This window comes from Grampus griseus, assembly GCF_964374135.1.
Source record: "Grampus griseus genome assembly, chromosome: 13".
Taxonomy (NCBI): Eukaryota; Metazoa; Chordata; class Mammalia; order Artiodactyla; family Delphinidae; genus Grampus; species Grampus griseus.
The window spans coordinates 68,067,252-68,081,967 of record NC_139007.1 but is presented as its reverse complement, the minus strand read 5'-3'; the positions used below and the strand labels follow the sequence as shown (position 1 = coordinate 68,081,967).

At 37.9% G+C, this 14,716-nt stretch overlaps 1 protein-coding gene across 4 annotated transcripts in view; it reads left to right on the top strand.

Annotated features, from left to right (window-relative positions):
- PLAGL1 (PLAG1 like zinc finger 1) overlaps positions 1 to 14,716 on the top strand; it is a 65,925-nt gene that overhangs the window by 20,001 nt on the left and 31,208 nt on the right. For all 4 annotated transcript variants that reach the window (XM_082669387.1, XM_082669385.1, XM_082669386.1 and 1 more), the window contains exon 3: positions 183 to 224. The gene's annotated coding sequence lies outside the window, so the exon portion shown is untranslated. The remainder of the gene's footprint in view (positions 1 to 182; positions 225 to 14,716) is intronic.

Here is a 14,716-nt window from a genome sequence, read left to right as displayed (position 1 = left end):
CAAGGGGTTAGGGACAGAAGGAGGTTGTGGGGAAGGAGGTGGGTGTACTTATGAAAGGATGACATGAGGAATCTCTCTTAAAACTTCATGTGAATCTGCAATTATCTCAATGAAGTTACAATTAAAAATGCACACACAACTACTATATAAAACTAATATATAGTTTTTATTTTTGTTTTTAGGTTTTTCCCGCCTGATTGACAACATAGTCATCATTGGCTTTTGTAAGTTGATATTTTAATTTCTTTATCCTTCACCTCCAACCTTGTATATTTTCTAATTACATGAGAATATTTTTCTAGGGAATCTGAACAAGAATTAGAGCAAAACCTTTTTTTTTATTTGGTTCTTATATTATTTTAAAGATAGTCTCACTTTTTCTCATACCATTAGGTGATAGTTATTTTGAGAAGGTTTGAATTACACATCTTGGGCTGGGGCCATCTGTTTCTTTGGAGTGACTTCCCATCAGGGTTATGATTAGCAGGAGCAAAGTGCCATCTGTGGAGCTGAGGTGGCACATCCATCCATCCCGTTGGACATCACAGTCTTCACCTAGAACATCCTTGTGGCAGATGGTAAGAGGGACACAACATCCTGGGAGAAAGCCACTAATGGGAATGGTTTGCCTAATGAGGTATAACAAATTCTGTTTCGTTTATCTGTGAAAATCTGGCAATGAGATGAAATGAAGGGAGAATTGCAGATTGGGAGAATTTAGCTTTATTCTCATTTTATCATTTGGAGTAGCTATATGTCTGTTCAGTAACTTTTTCTTGTAGCATATTGAAGAAAAATTTAGATCTCCTGTTTCATGGTAGTTTTTTTTAATTCAGTGAAATCTAAACATTTGAAATAGATTTGAACAAACATTTTTAACCTGGGAAATGAATTATCCCCTCTATCACTGAAAACATTTACAGTATTAAATGGCTAATCCTCTCCACTCCAACCAAACTTTCTTCTTCCTTAGTCTTCCTCATCTCAGTAAATGGCAACTACATTCCTCCAGTTGCTCAGATAGTCTCTGTGGCACCATCATCCTCTCTTCTTTCTGTCATCCCCTATACACCCAGCTGTCAGGAAATACTGTCAGCTCTGCCTTAAATATATCTAGGAGATGACTGCTTTTCACCATGTATTCCACTACCATACTGGTCAAAGCCTTCATCTTTTTATTAAAATAGCCTCCTAACTTGTTTCCCTGCTTTTACACTTTCTCCACTATAACCCATTCTCCAAATGGCAGCCAGATAAATTATTTAAAACTCTTAAGTCTGATCATGTTACTTTTCTGCTCCAGTGACTCCGGTGCCTCTCTTCACAGAGGCTTATCAACTTCTACATGATAGGGGCCCCCATTACCTCTGATCTAACCTAACCTTTTACTGCTCCCCCTCACTCACTGCTTTAGCCATACCAATATTCTTGTTCCTACGTTGGGGTTTTGCAATTACTGTTCCCACAAATAGCCACATGACTCACTTCCTTACCTCCTTTAAATCTTTGCAAAATTGTCATCTCCGTATCCAGGCCTTCCCTGACTACCTTATTTCAAATTACCACTGTTTCTCCCTGCCTTACACTCCCAGCACTTCCTATCACTACAGTACTTTATTTATTTATTATTATTTTTAAAATAAATTTATTTGTTTTTATTTTTTGGCTGCGTTGGGTCTTCGTTGCTGCATGCAGGCTTTCTGTAGTTGCAGCGAGCAGGGGCTACTCTTCGTTGTGGTGCGCGGGCTTCTCCTTGCAGTGGCTTCTCATTGCAGAGCACAGGCTCTAGGCATGCAGGCTTCAATAGTGGCACGTGGGTTCAGTAGTTGTGGCTCGCGGGCTCTAGAGCGCAGGGTCAGTAGTTGTGGCGCACGGGCTTAGTTGCTCCGCAGCTTGTGGGATCTTCTCGGACCAGGGCTCGAACCCGTGTCCCCTGCATTGGCAGGCGGATTCTTAACCACTGCACCACCAGGGAAGTCCCAGTATTTTATTTTTTTAACCACCTTCTGTTATATATTTTACTTATCTGTCTCCCTTTCACTTGAAGATGAACTCTACGAGAGTAATAATTTTTGTGTGTTTTGTTTACAAAGATGGGAAAGTGGGATAGGGAAAATGGATTGTATAGCGGTTACTGACTTTGCCTAATACAACCTTCACTTGTTGCCTCGTGACCACAGAGATAGGTAAGTGAAAAAAGCAACTAAAATCTCAATCATCTATGTATTTCTAGGATTACTGGGAGAAAAACTAGGTTTGAAATTTCTTCTAAGAATATACTTCATTTTCTTTTCAGTGCTTGTTTGATTAGAAGTTCTTTGGTAAAAATGAGTAGATACTGATATTTTTAGTAAATGATTCCTAATGCCATTTTGTTACTGAAGATTTAGAGTGTTCTATCAGAATTTAGTTCCAGAAGTGTGCTTTTTAAGAGCTATAAATTAAGAGCAGACAGAATGGTGGATAGCACAAGTTTTAGAACCAAGTGTAGCCTGGCTTGAATTCTGGCTGTGATTCCAATAAGTACACTATAAGCAAGTTAATGAGGCTTTCTTAGCCACAGTTTGTCTTTTATAAAATTGAAATAATAATAGTTGTGAGGCTTATGAGGATTAATTGAGGTGATAGACTTGGCCATTAGCAACATTCAGTAACTATTAATCCTTTAATCTGATATTGCTCAGTTTTATAAGCTTGAGATACTAGTAATAAATTATGTTACAGTGTACTTTGTAGAGAAGACAGTCTTTTATAATTTATGTCATTACATATAGTAAATTTTGAAAAAATTATGTATATTTTATGGAAGAGAAAATGACTAGGAGACATGAGCTGCTCTGTAATGTGACCCCAGAAAATTTTTTGCATTTTTTGTGATCTCTACACTTTAGCAATGTGGAGAGGATGAAATGAGATAGTGTAGATTTGTCAGTACTTATTTTAAAATATAAAACATTAATGCAAATGTAAGGAATTGGAATATCATACTGAGGGGACTTCTACCATGACTTCCAGTCATGATGTAGTAACAGGAACTGGATTTATTATCCTGCCTTAGCAAAACAAACAAACAAACAAAACCCCATAAAATGTATGAAACAAAGGTTTTCAAACATTGGGTGACAAGTGGCATAAGACAGTTAACCTTGAGATAAAGGAAACAAATGATGTGCCCAAGGCCACAGTGTAAGGGGGAACCCAGACACAGCTTAGTAGTCACCCTGAATTGAGGTGATTAAGCTGGCAATTCAGGGAGGTTGAAGCAGCTAGAATTTGCAGGACAGAGGACCAGAGAGAAGAGAGCTCTGGAGATCTTCAGAGGGTTCCCTTGGAGTCTTCAGCTGAGTGCTGATTAGTGCGTGCTTACGAGAGAACTACCCAAGGCTTGGAGAAAAACCACTGGGAAGGGAAAGTTAGCTCATGTAGGGCTGGGAAGTGTGCATCCCCACCATTCAGAGTAGAAAAACTTTGTAATACAAGTGGCATTAGATGGAGTGCTCAGAAGGGTATTGCCTCAGTGGTGAGGCAAAATTAGCCCTAGACTAAAGGCTGCCCTGATCCTACCTAAAAAATCTTAAAAGTGGGAATTCCCTTGTGGTCCAGTGACTAGGACACAGATTTTCATTGCTGTGGACCTGGGCTCGATCCCTGATTGGGGAACTGAGATCCCGCAAGCTGCACTGTGCGGCCAAAAAAAAACAAAACAAAACAAATCTTAAAAGTAAGCCATTAAAGAGGAATCACAACACTTTTTTAGTAAAGGGCCAGATGGAAAATACTTTAGGCTTTACAGGCAATATGACCTCTGCTGCAACTACTTAGCTCTGCCATTGTAATGTTAAAGCAGTCATAGACAAGATGTAAATGAATGGGGGTGGCTGTATTCTAATAAAACTTTATTTACATAAATAGACTCTGGGCCAAATTTGGCTTGTGCACCATAATTTGCAGACTTTTGGTTTACAGGGTCGCACTGTGGGACTTCCTTGGCAGTCCAGTGGTTAAGACGCCACGGTTCCATTGCAGGGTGCACGGGTTAGACCCCACATGCCGCATGGCGCGGACAAAAAATTAAAATAGAAAAGAAAAGGGTCAAATTGTTTCTAGTCGCTTAACTCCAACTCAGAACAAAGCTCAAGAATATATAAAGAAACACAAAATATCCAGCACCTAACAAGGTAAAGTACACAATGTCTAGCATTCAATCAAAATTTACCAGATATGCAAAGAAACAGGAAAATTCAGTAGTAAGAGAAAATTCAATCAATAAAAATAGACTCAGAAATGAAACAGATTTAATAAACAAAGATATTAATAAAGTTAATAAACATTTTATTTGAGTAATTTAATAAGATTTTAATAACATATTCACTAAATGAATATATTAAAAACATTAGTATAACTAAGTTTTGTATGTTCAATAGAGGAAGCATAAATTTGTTAAGAAAAGACATGAAAGCTATAAAACGACCCAAATTGATCTTCTAGAGACAACATAAACATCTGAGATGAAAAATACACTGGATAGGATTAATAGCGGACTAGACACTGCAGAAAGAAAGATTGCATGAACCTGAAGACACAGCAATAGAAATTACACAAAATAAAACACACAAAAATCCTGGGAAAAAAAGCCCATCAGTGAGCTTTGGGATAACTTTAAACAGCCAAAAATATTGTGTAATTAGAGTCTCCAAAGGAGGGAGGGAACAGAAAAAAAATTTTTTTAAATAATGGCTGAAAATTTGCTAGATTTAATGAAAACCATAAGCCCACAAATCTCAGAAGCTCAATGAAAAGCTAGCAATTATCAAAAAAAAAAAAAGAGAGAAAAAAAATGAAGAAAATTACATCAAGGCACAATATTAATCAGATAATTTAAAACCAGTAATAACGAGAAAGATTTTAAAGTAGAGAACGAAGAAACTATAAATTTAGAGGAACAAAGAACGACAGCAGACTTTTCATCAAAAGCAAAGCAAGCCAGAAGACAGTGGAGCAATGTCTTTAAAGTAATGGAAGAAAAAACTGTTAACCTAGAAATCTATAGCTAATGAAAATATTTTTCAAAAAAGGTAGTGAAATAAAGACATTTTCAGACATTCAAAACCTTAAAGAGTTAGTCACCGTTAGACCCACACTACAAGAAATGCTAAGTCCTCAGGAAGAAAGAAAATAATACCAAGTGGAAATAAAGAGCACCAGAAATGGTAAACACCTGGGTAAATGTATAAGGTTTTGCTTTTTTAAATTTAAAGCTTTTTAAAAAGGTAATCATTTAAACAAAATAGTAATAGTGGAGTTGGGGTTTATAACATATAAAAGGTGTGACAATAATTGCACAAAGATCAGGAGGGGAGAAATTGAAATATAATATTAAAGTTTTTTTTACTATATGTGAAGAAGTACAATATCCCTTAAAGGGATATTGTAATAAGTTAAGGATATAGCCATAAACCCTAAATCAACACTAAAGCATAAAAAATAGTCATAAGACAAAGGAGATAAATCAGAAAAAGAAATAGTTCAAAAGAAGGCAGGGAAAAAGGGAAAAGGGAATGGAGAACAGATGGGACAAATACAAAAAAAAAAAGCAAGGTGCTACATTTCAACCTAACCATATCAATAATCACATTAAGTATAAATGGTCTAAATACTCTCATTAAAAGGCAAAGAATATCAGATCAGGTTCAAAAAGAAAAAAACAAACAAGGATTAACTCTATGCTGCCTGCAGAAAAAGTGCACAACATATATAGAGAGATAAAAAGATTACAAGCTAAAGGATGGAAAATAATATACACTTAAGCACTAATTTTTTAAAAAGCCTGCGGACTTCCATGGTGACTCAGTGGTTAAGAATCTACCTGCCAGTGCAGGGGACACAGGTTCGATCCCTGGTCTGGGAAAATCCCACATGCCGTGGAGCAACTAATCCTGTGCGCCACTACTACTGAGCCTGAGCTCTAGAGCCTGTGTGCTGCAACTACTGAAGCCTGCACACCTAGAGCTCGTGCTCCACAACAAGAGAAGCCACTGCAAAGAGAAGCCCATGTACTGCAATGAAGAGTAGCTCCCACTCGCTGCAACTAGAGAAAGCCTGGGCACAGCAACGAAGACCCAACACAGCCAAAAAAAAAAAAAAGCCTGGAGTGGGGACTTCCTTGGTGGTCCAGTGGTAAAGAACCTGCCATGCAATGCAGGGGATGTGGGTTCAATCCCTGTTTGGGGAACTAAGATCCCACATGCCAGGGGCAACTAAGCCCATGCACCACAACTACTGAGCTCGCGTGCCTCAGTGAGAGAGTCCATGTGCTGTGGACCCTGCGTGTCACAACTACAGAGCCCATGTGCCCTGGAAGCCCGCGTGCCACAGCGAAAGATCCCTTATGCCTCAACAAAGATCCTGCATGCCACAACTAAGACCCGATGCAGCCAAAAAAAAATAGAAGAAAATAAATAAGTTTTTTAAAAAAAAGCCTGGAGTGGCTATATTAATATCAGACAAAGTAGAAATTAGAGCAAAGAATATTGCCAGGGAGAAAGAGGGTTCTTTCATGATAAAGTGGTAAATTCATCAAAAAAAATCCTCTAAAATGTTTATGCACCTAATAGCAGAGTTTCAGTATATACAAGGAGAAATAGACACATCCACAAATGTAGTCAGATTTCAGTACCCTCTCTGAACAGATACATCAAGTAGATAACAAACCAATAAAGATATAGAAGGCTAAAACAGCACTATCAACCAGCTTGACCTAATTGACAGTTATAGAACACTCTACCCAACAAAAGCAGAATACACATTCTTTTCAAGCATGCCTAGAACTTTATCAAGATAGATCATATTCTGGGTAAAAAAAACAAGACAATTAATTTAAAAGGTTTTAAATCATACAAAGATTAAATCAGAACAGAAAGGTATCTGGAAAAGTATCTTATAACCGAACAACACACTTCTAAATAGCCCAGGGGCACATTCTAGGCCATACAGAACATGTTACATTTCAAAGAATGCCAGTCATACGAAATACATTCTCAGACAACAGTGGAAATGAAGTTAATAACAAAAAGTTAGTGTAAAAATTCTCAAATATTTGGAAATTAACACAGTTCTAAATAATGCCTGCTGCATCAAAGAAGTCTCATGAAATATTTAAAAATACTTTAAAATAAAGTGAAAATATAGTCTATAAAAATGTGTGGGATGCAGCTGAAATAGTGCTTGGAAGGAAATTTATAGCATTAAATGTTTATATTAGAAAAAAACCTAAAATCAATAACTGAAGTTTCCACCTTATGAAACTAGAGAAGAGCAAATTAAACTTAAAGCAAGCAGAAGAAAGTAAATAATAAAAATTAGAGAAGTCAACAAAATTGAAAATAAGAAAATGATAAAGAAAAACCAACAAAACGGAAAGCTGGTTTCTTTGAACAAGATTAATAAAATGATAAACATATAGCGAGGCTAACCAAGGATAAAAGAGAGAAGACATAAATTACCAGTATCAGGAAGGAAAGAGGAGCCACGACTACTGACCTCATGGATTTTACAGGGCTAATGAGAGAATACTACAATCTCTGCCCACAAATTTGAGAACTTAGATGAAATGGACCAAATCCTAGAAAGATACAAACTACCAAAACTCCCTCAGGGAGAAATAGATTACCTGAACAGCTCTATATCTATTAAAGACATCAAATTAATAGTATATATTAAAAACAAACGAACAATACCACCACCACCACCACCACCAAAAACCTTCCAGAAAAGAAACCCAGGCCCAAATGGTCACACTGGTGAATTTTACCAAATAACCCATGTGACATAAATGAAAAGGGTAATTGGGAAGTATTTTCAACTGAATGGAAATGAAACATATTTCCAAATAATTAGGATGCAACTATAGCGGTACTTAGAGGGAAATTTATAGCACTAATAATCTGTATTAGGAAAGAACAGTCTCAAATTAATGGCTCAAGGTAAGGGATTGTTAAAATTGCCTTCAAATATCTGAATGTCTTTTGTTAAAAAATATGTTTGTTTCATATTGTTGGAGAAGACAATTAGAGGTGGTTATAAAAAGGCAATTCTTAGCCCTTCATGAGAAAGAAATAACCATCAAACTTCCACAGCTATGGACTGAGTTTCTTTAGTGAGACATGCTTCCTTAGACATTCTTAAGGGTTCTTCCCAACTATTAATTTCTGAGATAAATGGTAGTGAAGGAAAAAAAAATTTCTCGGTGTTAATAGGCTATAGATAAACAAGCACATTTAAACTGATGTGTTATATAGTAGGTAATGCAATGTAAGAATGAGCAGTAATTTTTAAAAATCACAGAAATATAGAATTAGAAGGAGCCTTAAGTGGTGTTGAGTCAAACAACAGTGGCCTCAATTCCCTGCCTTTTTAAATATCAAAGCACTGGATAAAAAAACTTTTTAAAGGGGGAACCATTGATGTTTGCAGATCAGCAAAAGCAGTGAAGGACAACTAAATCACTGAATGACATATTCAGAATTCAGAGAAAATCCCATGAAGCTCAAGAACAACCAAGAATATTCTAGACGTGCTTGTGTACTAGGTAAAAGTTGGATAAATGCCATCTACTTTCCAAAGCCTTTTCTGGCTCTCCGAGACTTACTGGCCTGTCTCTGTCTTCCCATAGTATTTTGTACGCTCTGCACTGTAGCATCTGCATACCATCATCTATCAATAAGGGGTCATGAAAAATGAGACAAGGAGTTAAAAAGTAAGGTTTGCCTTTTATCACTGGCAGTCTTTTCTTGTGCTAGAAAGTTAATCCATGTTCTCCTAGTGAGTAGCATGAGGGTCAAATGAAGTAAGACATGTATTCTTTGAAAACTTTAACGCACTAGCTACATAAAACAAGTATTCCTATTAGGTATTTTTCTCTTCATGTGGCAATAGTCTGTGAATTTCTGCCTAACACCAATACATTTCTACTTAAAATGGTTAAACGGCAAGAAGTAGAACTGATTGTACAGAAAAACAACATTGCTGCTTTATAGCAACCATGAACTTGCCTCAGTTTTTTTTTTTTTAAGACCAATTAGTGTTTCTATTTTGTATAGTAGCTTATCTTTTATGACAGTTTGATCTTGGTTTATTACTTGGCCCCATAAAATCCTAGACTTGAGTGCTAAATTTTTAGTGCTAGAGGGAACCATGTAATCTAGAGGCTGAAAGTTAAATTTTGTGTCTTTTTATTGAAAAGGAAGCATTTTCCCCCTTTTAACAAGTTTTATATTGGTTTGATTTTCAACATCAATGATAATAGCTACCATTGTTGAGCATCTCTTATATGCTAACACTGTCTAGGTGCTTTACACAGGTTATCTGATTCTATCCTTTGCAAGCCCTATGAAAGAAGGTATTATTCCTCTTTTACGGATGAGGAAACCGAGGTTCTGGAAATACTGTTAAATTGCTTAATTTACAAAACTACTAAAAGGTGACACTAAAATTTGAATGTGAACCTGACACCAGAGTCCATACTCTTAAACACTGCCTCCTTGAATGAGCGGTACAATGCATTGGCTTAGAAATAGATTCTTATTACTTATTAAATACAGTTACGGAGAACGTCAGTGAATAATTACACGCAGAGGTGGTAGCTAGGGGCAAAGGAAACAGCATGGGATTTAGAAACAATATTTAAAGTTGTGACTCATATACTTATTTGTTCTGTGACTTTGGCAAATCAATTTATTACCTCTCTTGAGGCTTTTTTCCTCATCAAAAATAGAAATTCATAAAACCACCTATCTCAGATGGTTATGGTGAAGATCAAATTGATGTTTCTAAGTGCTTTGTAAATGCTTTTGAAAAGTATATAAGTGAATTGATGAGTATATGTCGTCATTAGCCATAGCCTTTCTTCGAGTAGTAAATTCTCTGACTGCTTTTAAAAAATGATTTGATTTATAGAAACGTAGCGAGTTTCCAAAGCAGCTCTATTGAATTAGAGTGATCTATTATAGAAGGAGGTTATACTCCTAAGACCAGCTTTCTTCGATGAAGTACATCGTTTTTGAGGAACGATTATTTCACAATCCTTCGTAAAGGAATTCTTCACGGATGTTTCTGTCTCCATTTTGGAAGAGTAGGGAGACACAGAGGCCAAAGTGAATCAGTGCCAGAGTCAGCTTTGAGGTTCCTAATATAACTGTCACACTGAGCCTACCAAGAATTCCACTACCTTTCCTGTGCAGTTGGGAGTTCTGTATTTTCTAAGTTCATTTCTGTCCCAGTTTGAGAAAAGTGAAAGTCTTTACCTTGAGGACTGTTCAGTACCCTATACAAAATGGCATCTTTGGCAGTCAAATGAATAATCAATGAATGGACCCCCCAGGTCAGTCCCGAAGCTCCTAAGATGGGCACGTGGGAAGGCCGTGTTGTGTGTCATGGAGTGAGTTCTCCATACCTTTCATTCCAGTATTGTTTATTTTCTTTTTGGTTTAGGAATTTTGAAACTTAACCCATCTATTCCCATGTTTACTCAGGATTAGCAGCAGAAATGGAGTGGAGCACAATAAAATGAACGCATTTTGTTATGGGCTCTCGTGAGCGTGGTGTCAAAGTAGCAGTTCGGAATTCAGTGGAGACTTTGGAAATCTTTAAATTCTGTGTGTTCAGTGTAGGTAACGAATCAGGATAATCCACTTTCTTCCCTAGTCCCTCTGGTTCTCCCCTCCCCCCTCGCTAACCCTCTTCACACACACACACACACACACACACACACACACACACACACACACACACACACACACACACACACACACACCCCCTCATTCACCCACAGACTGTCATTTAAGAGCTTGGATTACCAGTTTCGGTGATTACCTAGCTCACATCAAAAAGCTAACTGTTCTATCTCTGTTGTGTTTGTGTTTTGCAAACAGAATTTATGCAAACGGAGTCTCTCTTTAGGTCGCGTGGCCTTCTCTGGAGATGAGGCCTGAGGGAAGCCCCAGGAGTTACAGCTCTCAGTTCATCCTACGGTAGTAGTTTACTGGGTGTGAACCAAGAAGGGCAGTGCGTGTAGCAGACCTCCTATCATCAGCAGAACCATTAGGTTGAGAATAGAGTGTCCCAGTGGTGTAGGTATGGTGACACGAAAGAAATTGCAGATTAAGTGAGACCATCGCTTGTGGGATTGCAGGGTGGAGAAAGAAAGGGAGAGTGAGCGGGCCTAGTTTATTTATGGAATGTCGGGGGGCCGTCGTGGCTCAGCGGGCCCTAGAAGCGGAGGACTTCCCTCAGCGCTTGTTTTCTCCCTCTGACCTTGGATGAACTAGCGAGCAGTATATTATGCCGGGTGATTGTGCTGGTCTGTCATGGTTAGCATTCTGGACTGTCACTGGAATGTAGGAAACGGATGAATTTGAATTGAACCATGAGGTGGTCTGCCGGCCCTCTCCTTGTCTCGAGGAAACCTGTCGCTGTTTGTCTGGGCCTGGCCTAATGAAAGCAGTGGAGGGAAAGAGAGGTGGGCCTTTGATCTCTTTGTTGCAGCTGCTCCCTGGGAACTCACTGAAATCAATGCCCTGTTTTCCTGAAGGAATGAATGGCTCTGCCTAACTAGCTTTGTGAAGCCGTGGGGGAATTCACTGCCTCTGTTTATTGACAGCTGAAAAGGAGCACATGGGGTGGAATGGACCTTCTTGTGAAAACCAGGCACAGGGAAAATGAGACCTCAGTTTAACACAGAGGAATTTGGAAATTCACCCCAAAGGAGACGTGGTTTCTCATGCTTACATTAGAATTACTCAAGTTTGGGGCTAGTGTGTAATGGACAATGGAGGTTCTGTCACAACTGTGTTATAAGTAGGAATATGATATGCATAATAAATGATGTTAAGTAGAAGTTGATTCAATACCCTCCTTATTTTTTTTAAACACAGAAGTAGAGAAAGACAAATATTAACCGTGATATAATCAGGTGATTCTTTTATTTTTGCTTTAAGAAGAAGAGAAAAAAATTGATACTTATTTTAGGCATTGTTAATATGATATCACTAAGTCTCTAGAATGTGTCTTTCATTCATTTATGTTTCGAAACATCTCTGAACTTTGTATCTGTTTCATTCACGTAGGTGTTTGTGCTGTTCTGGATTGTGTGTTGGGTGGAAATACTACAAATCACGTTTAGTTTTGAAATGTTTATCTTGGGATATTATAACTGGAAGTCTGTGTCAAACATAAATGAAACTGGCTTGTAGACCAATTTAGCACTTGCGATGAGAACGGTTCACAAATCCTAAAATTACTGTCTTACGTGTGACAACACAGTAAAGAAAAAGTCGAGTTTATCACAAGGAAACATCACCATACCTTCTTTTATCTCTCCCCTCACTTGCTTGATTTCCCAGAAAGAATTTATTGCTTTTTCCTTTGGCCCTCAGCCCTTTGTGCACACCTCTATTATAACACTTAACACATTGCCCTGTAGCTCTTTGTTTAGGTATATTCTTTTAGCTGGAAGTAAAGCAGCTGTGTCGTATTCATTTTTATATCTCCAAACCCAGCAAAGCTCTTGGCTCAGTGAATGTGTGCTGAATGAATGGGGATTGATAGCTCCCTGTACATTACTTTGAATGTAATTACTTATCCAGGCTTCAACTGCAAATACTACATTTAGGGAAACCTGATTGATCTATTGTTACCTGATTGGTGCCATAGCTTTTTAAAATCTTTCCTTTATGGAGGATTATTAAACAGTTTTTCAATGTGGCAATGGGCAGTCCGTCAGCCTCTGAACAGGAGGCATAGAAAGTGTATGGCATTGTCCTTTTCAAATCCAAGCTCTCTTCTTTAATATTCTTTTTAAAAAATAAGTCTCAGCACAGTGTTTAGGTATTTTCAGTAAGAAGATGAAAAAACTTTTAATTTAGAGTTTTGTAGACTTTCACCTGACCAGCTTTAGTGATTGAGATGGATAGACTTCCATTTTCAGGTTTTAATTCTATGATGTAATGTGAAATAATGCAAAACAAAACCTTTGACAGTTTCTTTAACCAGCTTCACCACCACTGTATGTTATGAACCTCTTGTCAAAGGGAGCAAGCACCTTTACTTCTAAGTGAAAAGTGTGTAGGGGAAATGTTGATTCTAGAGTACTAACTCCTGTGATTTCACAGGACCCTAGGACAAGCCCAGTTCCTGAGTTATTCTCACGTTAAACCCGATTTCTTTTTAAACCAGAGCTTTAAGTGGGAAATAGTTGTCAACATTCTTTGGGAAAAATAACATCTTAAAATCACAACGGAAAACTTTAGAAAAGGTGAGGGCAGGGGAGAGGTAAGTAAGCACCCAGGTACAGAAACTGGCTAATATTTTATTCTCCATGTTATTTTTGTTTTTACCACAAAGATTACGTTAAAAGCAATCTGTTTGGTTTTCTGTCTTGATTAAAAGTAGGGATGAAGTTTAAAATACAGGTTTCCAAATTTACGAGTCGTGGTAGCCAGTCTTGTAGAGGGATAGGTGCGTGTATGGGTCGTACAAATGGGGTCAATTCGGCAGATTGTGACTCTGCTGAGATTTTAGATTTCTTACAAAACAGGAAAATTACCACGGCCTTGATCATTGATAGACTCTCGCCCCTGTAAGTATTAACTTGTAGATAAGAAAGCTGTAAGCCTCTTACTTAGGTTTTATAACTTGGCTGCTCAATCCTCCCAGTTTCTGGAAGTAATTTCGTGTGACATCATACCAAAGTCGGGAGGGGTAGAGGGTGGAAGGAGAAGTAGGAAATCAAACGACACTTTTCCGTTTGATGTTTCAGCTTAAAAGCGGTGAGGCATATCTTGTCTACATTGATAGAACTACATACAGGCCCCAGGGAGTGACTGTAGTTAAAAGTTGTGTTCTTGCTGTGTTTATAGAACCAGATAACGTCAACTACATGATCCTCCATAAAAGAGTCCTTTTCTCGGGCCTGAAGACTGTTGTCGTATACAAGAAGAATTTCAAGTAATTTAAGAGTCAGACCCTCAAAATACGTTTGGGGATCAACATATATTAGATCTTTGTATTTATGTGTGTGTTTATCTCCATAGACAAACTTCCTAGCAGAAAGATACTTCCCTCTTAGACAGCTTCCCATCCATCCAAATGAAGCGGGCCTAATACAGGCTGATCTAGTCATTGAAAGGGAAACATCCTCCTTACGGGTTAGGTTGAATTACAAGAAAGACGGGTATGCTTACTGTCAACAAGTTCTGCCCTTCAGGCCTCTCCTCTGAGTAATAAGCTTGTCTTTGAAAAAAAAAATTGCAGTTAAGCAAAGGTTCCTTTTGGTTTTGGGTTTGTTTGTTTGTTTGGTTTGGTTTTTGTTTGCCTGTTTGTTTGGTTTGGGCCTTTTAATGGTCTTTCCTTGCTCTTTGTCATCTTTTTCCCTCTCTTCCCCAGTGCACCCTCAGCCCTGCTTGGGTACCTGCTTCCTTTTCCTAAAGGATAACGTTCTTAGTTGACCCTTTTACAAAAGGTTCTGATTATCATCTGATTTCTTCCTGAGGCTCTGAGAAATTTTCACGTGAATTGGGGTCTCTGGAAAAGAATTGCAAATACAGGAGTACACCTTGCTTCCCAGGTGCCGTGTTCAGCACTTCACTCACGTTAACTCATTTAATCCTCAAAAGGCTTTTAGGCTATAGGTATGGTTATCATCTCCATTTTACAGGCGAGA